The following is a 14,240-nucleotide window of genomic DNA, read 5'->3' as shown; positions in this document are numbered from 1 at the left end:
CATCCCCATTCCATTCAACTCACTTTTAAAAGGTAAGAACATAAAAGTCTACACTGAGAAATTTCCCCAATGTCCATCATGAGTTTCTCTTCAGTGGGATCATTTGAAGCTACGTGATAGAGACCAGATTCTCGGCACAGATCAGCGTATTTCACATAGAGACCAATTCTTCACCAGATTGTGTCTTCCAGTTTCAAGCAAAATTAGTATGGTTTAGTGGAGTTTTCCTAGCAACTTGCCTGCCTGACTACTTCTGTTCTCTTAATGACTAAATAATAGGGCATTCCTTGTTTAAGCTTTGTCATATTATTTTCTGAACACTTATATCAATATCCTGAGCTCCTAGTTGGCACTTAGTAAATGCTCAGCAATGTCTACTGGCCTAGTGAATGTTAATACTGACCCTGAGCAATGTAAGGACCTGCCATTCTGCTCTTCCAACTTTCTGATTGTTTGCAATATCTCTTGAACATAACCTAATAAAATGTAAGGAACAAAGGACTTAATATTGCAAAGTGGTTAAGAGCACAGAGGTTTCAGGATCACACCTGAGCGTGAATCTCTGGTACGGTCTTGACTATACAACCTCTGGTAAGTTATTTAAAATTTAAGTGTCCCCAGTGTCCTTATCTGTAAAATGAGTTTAGTATAACAATAGATCATAGAACTTTGTGAAAATTAGATAACATAAAGTGCCTGACATATAATTAACACTGAGTATATATGAGCTATTAGAGTTGCTAACATTACATCACTCATCTAGTGTAGGATACCATATTCCAGTCATTTTTAGATTGGTATCATGGAAGTCTGCCATGTCATGTTACCCACGATGCCTGGACATGAGAAAAGATGTGGAATACGCTTTCCCCAGTGGCATTTATTTATTTATTTATTTATTTATTTATTTATTTATTTATTTCTGAGATGGAGTCTTGCTCTGTTGCCCAGGCAGGTGTGCAGTGGCCCTATCTCGGCTCACTGCAACCTCTGCCTCCTGGGTTCAGGCAATTCTCCTGTCTCAGCCTCCCAAATAGCTGGGACTACAGGCACGTGCCTCCTTGCCTGGCTAACTTTTTTTTTTTTTGTATTTTTAGTAGAGACGGGGTTTCACCATATTGGTCAGGCTGGTCTCGAACTCCTGACCTCAGGTGATCCACCCCCGCCTTGGCCTCCCAAAGTGTTGAGATTACAGGCGTGAGCCACTGCACCTGCCCCCCAATGGCTTTTATTGGTAAGGACCTTTGAACTCTTTAAGGAAAGCACATTATAACAACTGAGGCATTCCCATCATTTGTGGCACCAGCAATAGCAGCAAAAGTCAAAATAACTAACAGGGTTCCCATCACATTTTAACAACCTTTAGAAGGCAGTATTTCTAGACAGTTGTCACGTCACCAGGTTTTTTTTTTTCTTTTTTTTTTTTTTGCAACAGAGTATGGTAATGTACTTAGCTGTAAGGCTCTTATTTTCAAACAATTTGCATCATATTCATCTGTGTTAGAAAAATGGAAATAAAAAAATTTGAGTCAGCTAAAACTGATTGTCTCCTTTCATTGGCTTATGGGATTCCACTCCACACAAACAACTACAATGCCAGCTGGTATTTCAGCTGGAAACATCTGCAGGACCATAAATCTTTTATTGCATAATTTTTTTCCTGTTAAATTAAGTCCCCTCTGTTAGTAATTTTACTCATTGAAAAAAAAATGTGCTATGGAGAGTGACAGTCATGAACATAGATGGAACAGAATATTAAATTACAGAATAAAATATTGAAATAAGACAATTATTGGATAATTAGGGCAAAAACTAAATGTATTTGTAACTTTCAGGTAATCAGAGCTAAAAAAGCATAATACAATCAAATCAGTTTTTAACATGTAGATACTACCTCTTATTTTTGTTATAGTTTCCAATAAAATCTCCCAGTAGCACAAATTATCGGTAGTAAAATCATTGATTAGTGATAGTAGATAGATAACTCATAATTTTCATCTGACAGCTATTTGACACAACCATGCAGGAATATAATTTTATCATAAGAATATAGAATTATTTGATATATTAATAGTAATTTAACATGATAGTCATCTAATAATATAATAGGATTGATTTATCACAATACACTTATGGATTATAATACATAATGCCAAATGACTTTATGGTAGTAAGGCATCCATTTCACTGATGACTCTCACTCTCCATCTAATTTACGTCTTAGAACAAAAAGAATGCTGATCATCCTTGGGTAGAGTAATTGATTAAGTATTGATTGAGTTTCACTGAAGGCTAACTTATTTTTTAAGGCCCCTAAATATGATGGTACTATAGGGAGTACTATTGAAGTGACTTACTGTCCAACAATCAAGAATAAGCATAATTACTGAACCCCCTCCCTCCAATAGCTTTATGATTTTGGAGAAGAGAGAAGATGAAGTAGGGAAATATCTCTAGAACAGCATTTATTAAAAGTGAGCTTTAGAGATCATTTGCATCTGGATTATCCATAGGGTGTTTGATAAACTCACAGAATCTCAGACTGAGATGTAGACTCCATCTTTGGGCATGGCTTGGATCTGTACCTTTCACAAGCTACTTAGGAGACTCTTTGGTACATTAATGTTTGAGAATTCCTGACCTAGAAAGTCATGAAATTGGGGAAAACAGGTTTATCAGGCCTGTAATTCGTTAATCCTGTGAAATGCTTCCTGGAACCACTAGCATTGGTTAGTAAACACAAACACCTTGGGGGTGCCAGTATCTAACTGAAGATCTAATAGGAAGGTTAAGAATGGTACCATTGCTATTAGCACTATCACACCCTCTACCAGTCCCATTTGGTACATGCTGTCCAGAAAACTCAAATCCCGAGGAAAGCAGCCATTATTACATTTAATCTCACTTCTTAAAATCACTGGGCAAAGTAATTTGGGATTATACTCTGGAGCGCAAAGCTCTTTATTTGGTTCTTATGTTTTTGAAGTCCAATATTCAGATAGATTCCTTTTTCCACCCTCTCCCTATAAAGAATTCAAATCCTAAAGAAATGTGGAACATATTTCTTCCCAGCCTAATGAAAAACAGAATATTTTACAAATTGTGAATCCACATGTGGGAACTCAGGAGTTTATATACCGATGTGTGTGAATGTATGATTGTGCAAAGAATTAGACTCCGTCGCAAACACCATCTCAATAGTTCTGCTCACCAAAATCCCTAAAGCCTTACTTAACATTGCATTTTTAATTTACATTACCATTAAAACCTTTTATTGTGTTATTTAATTCAAGAAGGTAGCTGAATCCATCAAAGTTTCTCATAGATTGACACATGTTCTGGCAATCCATGGAATTGTCCTTCATGAAGGTTTTCGTTACCTTGTGTTTCTATTATTATCTGCAGACATCTTTCTGTAGTCTGTGATACATTAGGAGTTCAAAAAGAGAAGGTGACTGCAAATGTGCTTTACAGTTTGACCAGATGTGTAGCCAGTGTCATGAAATACATCCAATTATACTATAAATAGAGGGCAGAGGCTTACTATTTACCACTTGGTGATTAATAAAATGTGCAGAATGCTGAGACATATCTCACTCCCTATTACTCAATTACTATAACCACTCTTCTTCCAGAAAAAGACAAGTCTTGCAGATGTTAGAGAATGGATTTCATAGTGGAAGTCTCTTTAAAATAGCCTGAGAAAATGGAGCTTAGATTGCAAACCAGAAGAGGCTGGATTTTTCTTCTTTTTTTCCAAAAGTAATAAAACTGCAGACAATAAAGATATTCAAATAAATAAAACAAATCTCTGATTTTATTAAATATTCTCTAAATCTGAAGGTAGAAAGCTACACATATATTGTGAAAAATTTGCTCTTGCAATTGGGCTACTGTATTTCCTATCAAATTTACAGCAAAAAATATATTAATCTGTAGTTGTTAAGAAAATTATCTGTCTCATGTGAAAAGTTTTCTACCTTCTTTCTCCCTGTGGTTTCAGGTTTAGACAGTAAGGACATTTCTCTATTTCAATTTCTTGTAGGCTCACATCCAGTAGAATGTGAATCATGTCTCGTATCATGTGGGGAAGCTACTAAGTTAATTAAAGTAGCTAAGAAATAGGAGAGGGCAAGAAAAAGAATATATATATATATATATATTATTTTATAAACAATATATTTCTTTTAAATACATAAATATATAAATGTAAATATATATATTTATCTGATGCATACTAGAAATTAAAAATCCAGAGAAATATATAAGTTGCATTTTTGGGTGGCTGAATGAATGTATACACTTTGTTGATGAAGTGCTTTCCACTGTAAACTTTAAGCCAGGCACTAACCATTTGCCTGCTCCCACACTGAGACCCAGGGCAGGCATGTAAACAGAAGTGCAAATTTCCCAGAACAAAATTCCTGCTGAGGATGCGGAGATTATTTATCTAAATTCAAAATAAATCCACAGTCTATGTTTCTCTAACAGCCTGGGCAGACATTCACCCATTCTCTGCTCTCCCACCACCTCAGTTTTTTTTTTTTTCCTGATAGAATTAAATATTGTCATTTTCTGAACATGATGATTGATGCTTGGGTATTTCTTTCCTGTGGCTGGCCTTGGCTGTACTGATCTCTCATTTCCCCAGCTGTTTCCTATGTAACTGTTACATAAGATTAGTTTTGCCTCTGCTCACTCCTTTACGGGGGAACCGTTGTGGTTCAGTTGCTTCCAAATGCATTTCAGGGCAAGGCAGTATAATAGAAGCAGGAAGAGATGGCTTTTTGAATTGGTGTACAGCAAAGCCAAGTGGAAAGTAAAGAAATTACATAATAGATTTGAAATATTTTGAGCAATATTTTGGAAAATTCTGAACTGGGGAAGACTTTTTGCTTATCTTCATTGGATTTCTACCATCATTGACTTCAAGTGTTGTTTAAGACATCTCTGATATTTAAAGATGATATATCTGAGTGCGAAGACTACTGTGATAAATTCATTGATTTACAGCCACTTTCTGTTAGCTATTTAATTATATCTTCCCACTTCTTTTGTGTGTTTCTTTATCATATAGGACATTTCCAAGCACTTGGATATAGTCACTTGTGGCTGAAACTCTAAGACCTGACATGCTTTAAGAGTTGATGATGGATGAGGGAAAAGATATTTGTTCAACCCTTCATATGCTTCTGGAAATAAACAACAAAATAGATGGACAAGAAGAGAAGAGACAGAGAGAAGAAGAAGAAAAGAAGAGGAAGGAAGGCAGGAAGGCAGGAAGGCAGGCAGGAAGGAAGGAAGGAAGGAAGGAAGGAAGGAAGGAAGGAAGGAAGGAAGGAAGGGAGTGGGGAGAGGAAGAAAGGAACTGTGTCAATATGCTTATGGTGAAAGTTTCCAGAAATAACCACCATATGTGGCTACATGAACCACCCCTGGGACTATTGCCATTTGATTAAAAAATGAATATGTTACTTGAGTAAGGAACACAGTCTCAAGTTCTGATTCAATAAATTGGCATTAGGGTGAAAAATACCCATTAACTTACGTTGCTGCCTTCTCGTTAAAAACAAAACAAAACAAAACAAAACAAATGATCCCATAGTATTGACCTCTGGGACTCAGTATAAACAGATTTCAAAATATCTTAGGCTTGAAGGCTCCCACCATTTCCCTCAGAGACTATTTCATCATCCAACTGATCTAAAACATAAGGAAGTTTTTCCCAGTTATTATTCCCCAAGTTCCTTTTTTACTAAATGTCATCCTATTATTTACACTATTCCATTGTGCTTTATTTTTATACCTTGTATTTTATAGCCACCAAAGACTGGATGATGGCTGGTCATCTAACCCTCTTTATGCAACCTGTTGCCAAGAGAACACAAAAGAGTTATTAAGTTGTGCATTTTGGAGGTTTGTAAACCCTACTCATAAATCAAGAATCCTTCAGGACAGGGATATGATAAAAGGCAAAACTGCCTTTTACATTCACTTTTCTTTTTTAGTTTCAAACCCTTCTACCAACTGAGGTGTCTGCCAATGTTCTGATAGATAGAAACCCTAGGGTGTGAATGAAAGAGCCATAGCCTGTCAGGGTAGGAAGGAACCCTCCCTAAACATGATCTAGACAAATCCCTTCATTGCTAGGAGCTTCTCACATATTCCTGTCAAGTCATCATTCATACTTCACTAACAAGGGATACGAATGGAGAAAGATAACTCCATAAAATAAGCAAATTTCCAGATACAAAGGCACAGTTCTCATCTTCTATGCGATGGAGCCACATCCCCTGGCTTAAAGGAACAACAGAAACCACAAAACTCAGATTCCATGCGTGCCCTTTCACAGATGAGGAGTTCTAGAAATTAAATGTCAACCTCATTTAACTCTCAAATCCTCATAAGGTAGATTTATCTCCATTTCAAAATGAGAAAATAGGATTAGAGAGTGAATTAACGTGCCCATGCTCTCACAGGCTTTAACTGTTGGAGTCACAGTTTGTGATTAGTAAGGAGCTCCATGACACGTTTCACGGGATCACAACTTGAAGATTACACCTCAGGTTGCAGAACAAATGCCTAATTATCCATCAGACCAGCCACAGAGATAGTCGTATTTGTTTCTGTGATGAACAGCTAATTCTTACTTCAATATTTACTGAAGACCTACTATGTGCTTGGCAATTTTTGATTACTGGAGGTACAGTTGTAAATGAGAAGATAAGCATTCTGTTCTCACGGAACTCACTCTAAATAAAATGAATATATAGGATGCATAGTTTATCGGACAGTTACAAGTAGTACAGAAAAAATAGAGTGAGAAAGGGAGGTGAAAAAATAACTAAAGAAATAAACAAATATATGTTTATCAAGCCATTTTATGTGTGGAGGAGAAAAATGGAGGAAAGAAGAGATCTAGGTGGGGCTGGAGTGGTGATGGAAGCCTTCTCTCTGGAGATAGTGTTTAGACCAAGACTTAGAGAAGATAAAGGAGAAGGCAAATATCTGTGGGATGAGCCTTGAAGGCTGAGGAAAAACCAAGTGCAAAGCCTCTGAGGTGGGGAATGTCCAGCCTGTCCAAGGAAACCCAAGAATTTGTCCCTCTGAGCGAAGTGAACTATGGAGGCTGCAGTGGAGAGTGTATCAGAAAGGACTGTGTATATCCTGTTACTCTTTGTAGGCTCTGGTAAGAACGCTGATTTTAATTCCATGCGAGATGAAAAGGCATTGGTTAGTTTTGAGTAGAATGACATTATCTGGCTTACATTTTGAAAGGATCAGTCTGGCTGCCATTTTGAAAATGACCTGCAGGAGGTCAGGGGTCAAAGAAGGCCAATTAATATTTAATTGCTAATTATTATTTCAACAATAACAATAGACATTTATTGGATAGTTTGATATTTACTTTATACCCATTATCTCATTAATTTTCACAGTCTGAGGGGTGGCTATCGTCCTTATCTCCTTTGTGTAATTTCTAGTTGAAGTTTCATGGGATTTTTGTGACAGTTGATTCAACACACATGAGAGAGTGTGTGTGTGTGTGTGTGTGTGTGTGTGTGTGTGTGTGTGATATTTGACTTGAATATATTTAGTTTTGAAATAATTTTTAATTAACAGTATCAATGTATTCGAGATTGTCACGCCAATTCATATAGTATTTGGAGATGCTTAGAACAACAGTGATTGTCAACCCTGGGTATACGTAAAAATCACTAAGGGCTTTTAAATTGTCTTGTCTCAGAGATTCCGACTTAAGGAGCTGCTGGTGGCCCAGGCATCTGTGCTTTTGAAAGCTTTTTAATGTCCATTCAGAATGGAAAAACACCTTTAAGCGGACCTCCAATACCTGAAAGGACAAAGCATCAAAAATATCCCCAAATAGTCTGATTTTGAATGACATTATTTTCAAGAAGTAAATGCATTGCAGTCAAATTTGTGGACTACCTCTCACATGTTCATCAGGGCATACTGTGTGTATTTTGCAGGTGAGCTTTCTTCTGCCTTCTTCTTTTGCCTCCATTTCTTTACCCTCTTCAAGTAAAATTGTGTCTGTTCTTATAAAGTCCATAATTTTTAAAATACATTAAAAATATAGTACCTGAACACTCAGCAGATAATTCTTAATACATATTTACCTAGCTGCATGAACTAACTCAAATTTTTATGAAAGAGAAGGAAATTAAACAATAATTCCACAAATCATCAGGTTTCTATGGAGAAATGTACAGAACTTTCAGACTAGAAAATATGGCACTTAAAACCGGGGGTGTAAGGGGAGGGAAGGGATGGTTATGGGAGGAGGATTTTCTACTTTCCCACAGTCTTTCTTTCAGCCCAGGCTATTTATATAACGATATTGCAGATAGCTACTTCTTGTCAAAACTGGGGCTCAGGCAACAGCTCAGTGAGGCTGGGGAAGGTCAAGACCACAAAGCCACAAAGAAATAGCCTTAGGGACAAGAGAACTTGTGAGGCTTGTGCAGGGGATCAGAGTCAGGGCAAGGATTTCTAGAAATGGGCTAGGATTCTTCAATAAAGGCCCACTGCTGTAGCAAATCATGCCAACATTTCAGAAGCTTAATGGAGCAAGATCTACTTCTTGTTCATATGTGTGTGCAACCTCAGTCCATAATGGTGGAGAAGTGATACTTTGTCCATTGTATCACATTTGTTGAAGTGGGGACTCAGAAGTCCCCCATCTGCTGACTCAATGGACTCCAGGGAGTTGTAATTATCCAGATTCTCTTCAATCTGCTAAACCATGAACAAGCAGAGAGAAGATCATGGGATTCTGGGGGCCAGGCCAGAAACTCTTATATATAAGCTTCACCCTTGTTCCACTGGTCAAATCTAGGTCACATAGTGCCACCTCATAGCAAAAGGAAGAAAATGAAAAATGGTAGAATTGTCTGCCACAGGAGCTCGGGGATGTGCAACTGAATGGTAATCTTTTTTGAAAGCTATTTCAAATGTGTTATCATTTCAGAAATTTCAAACGTTAATATGTCTATTTCAGGAAATCACAGATAACTGATCTTTCAACATGACATAATCAATGATCACATTTGAACTGAGAAACAGGGTCCACATTTTTAAAACATTTTGTAAAAGTATAAAGGTAAAATAAATGTACTCTGTGCAAAATTAGGTGACGGCATTGGCTGCCTGATAGGGGAGACGTGGGCATCTAGGGGAAGCAGCATCAGCTATCTAGGATGGAGTCAAGTGGAGAGTGGGGTCCAGGGTCAGGAACTGAAATGTGGGGAAAGTGGGACATAAGGGAGTCCTAATGACACCCCTCACTCTTACTCCAAGCCAAGAGGTGAGCATTGGCTCACCAAGAGCCAAGAGACTGAATCAGGAGATGGGTGTTTCACTTTGCCCGGGCTTCAGTGATTGGATGGAGTTGAAGTGAGCAAAGATTCAAGTGGGTCTTTACTGTGCCATCACGTCTTTAGGTGGCCACGCTCTCCCTGCCGCTCTGTGGCCTAGATACTGGTTCTCCTGAGTGCCTGAAGCCCTCTCATCCAGGACTAGTCGTGAGCACTGCATATGCCCTTTGATGAGGGCGGGTGGTGGGAGGGAGGGGTTCTGAGGCTGTGTTCTCACCTGCTCTGTGCTACTGAGAAAACCACAGCTCGCCTGTTCTCAGAAGCTCACATGGACAAACCCTGTACTGGAAGGGACTTTAATATGGTCATGATCCCTTGATATTGTAAGACAGAGAAAATCTTTCAGGGTGTGGTTTCCTGACATTCCCCATAACGAAGAGTCTACGAGCTCTGTGTGCGTGTGTGTGTGTGTGTGTGTGTGTGCATGCACGTGTGTGAGAGAATTGTAGGAAACAAACTTTAAACAAAACCATTTCTTGAGAAACATCTCGTGTAGACCCAAACATGCATTATGATATTTTGCTTTAAGCCCCATGTAGAGCTGAAACATTGTCCTGAACCTGGACTCCCCTTGGCCCACTCCCCTCATTAAGAAGTGCCCTTTCTCCCCTCATTGAGAAGTCCCCTTTTCAAAAGGGAAGTAAGAGCTGTGAGTAGCACCTATGTTGTCAGAGAGGCACAGGATCAAGTTCTACTTTGGTCTGTTTTATTGATATCCCCAGCCAGTCATACAAACACCTTCTGGTCTCTAGGTTTGGAGCCATATAAATAAATAAGAAAAGACTTTTTTTTTAAATAAAGAGATTTCTAGCCTAAAAAGGTATTACTGTTTTCTTTCTTTCTTGTCTCTTTAATTTCATTTATGTTCCAGATATTTTTCTTGTTGTTTGGAATAGAAATTTAGGTGAATTTACTTTAACATTTTGTTATAGACTTTTGGCCTTGTGATAGGAAGACAAGTTACTTCTTGCCCACCAGCTAGACAGTTAGCTAGTCAATCAACCAACAGATGCTTAAGAAGATCCTACTATGTGCAAAAGCATTCAGGTAGCTACAGTAAAGTTTAAAGCAGAAAAAAGTCAGTTCTGCCTTTATTTTATATATATCTATATAATGTCTATATATACATATATCCATATTTTATATTAACATATATGAATGTATTAATATATGCATATTTTATATATGTATACATACATACATATATGTATACATATATGCATGTGTGTTTATATATTTATATATGTGTTTATATATGTATATATACATATATGCATACTATATATGTATATGTAATTATATATAAAACATGCATAAATACATACATATATGTATATATAATTTATATCATATATAATTAATAACTACTATATACTAGGTACTTTGCAGTGTCTCAACTGGAGATACATTTGTCATTTGGAAACATGGGCAAAGACAATGGAAATTGTAGAAGTCAAGCAAAATATCTCAGCCAAATATGTTTTCCATATTTCCTTGCAAATCTGTTCCCAGGCCTTCGCTTTCTATGTGTGCCAAAGTGACCCTGCTGGGAAGATGGACCATGCAGACAACTGGAATGACTTTCACAGTGGGAATCGGGTTTTACCCTTGTCCTTCATAACATATAAAAGCCTAGCCTGAGTTCAAAGGCAGGGAACATCAATCCTAGATAACACACATTTTTTAGGGTACTGTGAGGAGTCAGGAATGTGTGACATGACGTTCAGGGCTGGGATGTGAGGTGGCTGCTGCTGGAGACGTGCCTCACGTTACATAAGAAGCACTTGCTTTCTCCGGAGCTGGACATCGAACCAGCCTTACGAACGCTGGATGAAGCTGTAGCCCACGCTTCTGAGGGAAGGGGGAGGTTTTAGAACACTTCAGGACATCCTGGCTGGTGGAACTCAGGGATTTATGAAAGCCTCATATCACAGAGCACAGTCAACAGCGCAGCTGAGTTTTGAAGCCAGGCATTCCAACTTAGATTTCTTTCATCCACATTCCTAGAGACACAGCCAGTCCTCCCTCTGTCAGGAAGAGCTGCCTCCTTGTCCTCTTCCTGCAATCCTGCCTGACTTGTCTGTATGCCCTTGACACCTCAGAGGTTACAGGTTACCTTCTCTAGAATGTGTGTTTGTTTGTTTTCCCCTGACCCAAAGCTTAGCTAGATGCATATCCTGTGAACTCAGTGGCCTGCCCCTTTACTGTGTAATAGCATTTTTACCTGATCATTTTTGCTTGTCTGCCTCAGCCTCTGAATTTATTCTTTGGGTTGTGTCTCTAGTGCCTAGCATGGTGTCTGGCAATAGCAGATGTGAAAAAATGCTCATTTGCTCTCAGATGAATCAATGCCTGCAGTCTCCCAGAGCACCAGTCTATGCTACAGTATGTGGCCTTCTGGGAGCCTTTGCCTTCAGTTCCTATGGAAACTGGGTGCTGCATTTCACTTAATGTAGAACATCTGAAAACAGGCCTGGTGGGAGGAGTCCTGGAGTGCAGGACAATGAATGGCTCATTAGTGTCAGTGAAACTTCCCTCCATGTGCAAATGTGTACACCATTAGCATCTGGCCTTGAATAAGTGGGGGACTCCAACAGATGTTCCAAAGGCTTCATGGCTAGCTTTCTCCTCATTCACAAAATTGTGTTCCTTGCTACTCCCCTATTGGCCTGGAGAACAAGGAAGTGATCTTCTGAATAACCCTAACTCTGTGTCCCTTGAAATAAACCAGGCTCCTCTCCTCATTGCAGCTTCTGGAAGGAAAGAGACGAGAGAAAAGATAGGCAGATAAGCATAAGTAACAGAGATAGATATCTATGTTGGGCACAGAGCTGCTGCTGCTGCTGCTGCTATAGCTGTGTGTGTGTGTGTGTGTGTGTGTGTGTGTGTGTGTGTATTTCACATTATATTAGTTCGTTAGGACTGTTGTAGCAAAGTTCCATAAATACCTCGTGGTTTAAATACCAGGTGGCTTAAACAATAGAATTTTGACTTCTCTGTTCTAGAGGCTGGAAGTCTGACATCAAGGTATCAGCAGGGTTGGTTGCCGGTTCCTTCTGAGGGCTTCGAGGCAGAATCTGCTCCATACCTCTCTCCTAGCTTCTGGTAGCTTCATGTGTTCCTTGGCTTGTAGATGGGCATCTTCTCTCTGTGTCTTCACTTCATTTTTGCTCTATACATACCAGTCTCTGTATCTCCCGGTTGATACGGGGTCATTCTAGTGAGTTGTAATCCAATATTATTGGCTCCCCTTGAAAGGACCCCATATTAACTTAATCATCTGCAAAAGTCCTATTTCAAATAAGGTCACATTCACAGATAAGGGGCTTAGGATTTCGACGTCTTTTTGAGGGACACGATTTAATCCATAACACATGTTAAATTATTGCAGGCCATTTTAAAGTAAAAGAAAACTGGGGCACAGAGAAGACAACAATTTTTTTTTTCTTTTTTAAAATTTATTATACTTTAAGTTCTGGGATACATGTGCAGAATGTGCAGGTTTGTTACATAGGTATACATGTGCCATGGTGGTTTGCTGCACCCATCAACCCATCATCTACATTAGGTATTTCTCCTAATGCTACCCCTTCCCTTGTCCTCCAGCCCTCAACAGGCCCCAGTGTGTGATGTTCCTCTCCCTTGTTCATGTGTTCTCATTGTTCATCTCCTACTTATGAGTGAGAACACGTGGTCTTTGGTTTTCTGTTCCTGTGTTAGTTTGCTGAGAATGATGGTTTCCAGCTTCATGCATGTCCCTGAAAAGGACATTAACTCATCCTTTTTTATGGCTGCATAGTATTCCATGGTGTATATGTGCCCCATTTTCTTTATCCGGTCTATCATTGATGGGCATTTGGGTTGACTCCAAGTCTTTGCTACTGTGAATAGTGCTGCAATAAACACACGTGTGCATGTATCTTTATAGTAGAATGATTTATAATCGTTTGGGTGTATACCCAGTAATGGGATGGCTGGGTCAAATGATATTTCTAGTTCTAGATCCTTGAGGAATCACCACACTGCCTTCCATAATGGTTGAACTAATTTACACTCCAACAAACAGTGTAAAAGTGTTCCCATTTCTCTACATTCTCTCCAGCATCTGTTGTTTTCTGACTTTTCAATGATCGCCATTCTAACTGGCATGAGACGGTATCTCATTGTGGTTTTGATTTGCATTTCTCTAATGACCAATGATGATAAGCTTTTTCTCATGTTTGTTGGCCGCACGAATGTCTTCTTTGGAAAAGTATCTGTTCATACCCTTTGCCCACTTTTTGATGGGGTTGTTTGTTTTTTTCTTGTACATTTGTTTAAGTTCATTTTAGATTCTGGATATTAGCCCTTTGTCAGGTGGATAGATTGATAAATTGATGATAGTTTATTTTGTTGTGCAGAGGCTCTTTAGTTTAATTGGATCCCATTTGTCAATTTTGGCTTTCATTGCAATTGCTTTTGGTGTTTTAGTCATGAAGTCTTTGCCCATGCCTATATCCTGAATGGTATTGCCTAGGTTTTTTCTAGGGTTTTTATGGTTAATTTTATAATATTATATTGAACTGAAACTGGGCCTACTTGATTTTGATCTCCTGACTTTTACATTATTTTATGCTATCAGGAGGAGAGAGTGAGAGGAAGGTTATGTCATAAAAAAGTTTGTCCATTCAATAAAATGGCAAAGCCTAAGCAACATCACATAAAAGCAGGAAAAGCCATCGTCTGTTAAACTTTTGTGTTCTTATTGGTTTATTTTTACCTCATGTTTTATTTTGAACCAAGATTAACACTACTGACTCTAGTCAAAACTTTTTTCACTCATTCATCCTACAAATCTTAATT

The sequence above is a fragment of the Macaca nemestrina genome, chromosome 12 (genome assembly GCF_043159975.1).
Source record: "Macaca nemestrina isolate mMacNem1 chromosome 12, mMacNem.hap1, whole genome shotgun sequence".
NCBI classification, from domain to species: Eukaryota; Metazoa; Chordata; class Mammalia; order Primates; family Cercopithecidae; genus Macaca; species Macaca nemestrina.
This window is presented reverse-complemented; position numbering follows the sequence as displayed.